This window comes from Penaeus monodon, chromosome 20, assembly GCF_015228065.2.
Source record: "Penaeus monodon isolate SGIC_2016 chromosome 20, NSTDA_Pmon_1, whole genome shotgun sequence".
Taxonomy (NCBI): domain Eukaryota; kingdom Metazoa; phylum Arthropoda; class Malacostraca; order Decapoda; family Penaeidae; genus Penaeus; species Penaeus monodon.
The window spans coordinates 36,091,598-36,092,318 of NC_051405.1; the positions used below are offsets into that span (position 1 = coordinate 36,091,598).

The window sequence follows — 721 nt, forward strand, 5'->3', positions numbered from 1 at the left end:
TATTTACTCCTTAAAAGAATTATCAGAGGAGGAACAGCCCGATGAAGATGACGCAACAATCTATTCAGTACAGCTACCAGGGTGAGGAAAGGAATTTATTCACAAATATTTTTTTTATTGAGGAAAAAAAAATATCTGTGGCTTTGAGGAAAAGAGTAAAGGGGAAGATTTCCAATCACGATTTTGATACGTCTTTATGTCCGAATCATGTCTTACAGTGTTGGTGAGGGTGTATTCCTTTATAATATATCTAAATTGGTGGAATGTATGAGCGAGAGAGAAAGTGTGAGTGAAGAATGTGGTTTATGGGGAAGGTCTTTGTAGTGAGGTGTGGGGTTTAGGGTGACTTGGCGGGGTGGCAAAACCTCACTTTCGGTCACTCTAGTCATGCTTATTGATTAGGGTGCCTTTGGGTGCCTAAGGGTCATTACAATAGGCTAAGCTTCATGGAGAGAGAACATATGGATGGTATATTAATGTTTTGTGTGTATTCTGGCTTCCCAGTATGTAGAATATTATACCAATATCATGCATTTCAGTGATGCCCCGAAGAATATTGCTTTTATTGCTTTTTAACCATTTAGAGACCTTCTGTATCTATTATCAGTGTGTTTTCAAATGGTAGTGAGATTTTTTTTGTTTCCCACAGTCATGTAGTACAAGATAAAATTTGCCTCTAATACGCAGAAAGAACGAAAATAGGACACTTTTCATATATGGT

At 37.4% G+C, this 721-nt stretch overlaps 1 protein-coding gene across 1 annotated transcript in view; it reads left to right on the top strand.

Annotated features, from left to right (window-relative positions):
* The window catches only part of LOC119585787 (UDP-N-acetylglucosamine--peptide N-acetylglucosaminyltransferase 110 kDa subunit-like), a gene marked incomplete at its 3' end in the record, with an annotated part of 19,670 nt that overhangs the window by 1,341 nt on the left and 17,608 nt on the right, over positions 1-721 (top strand).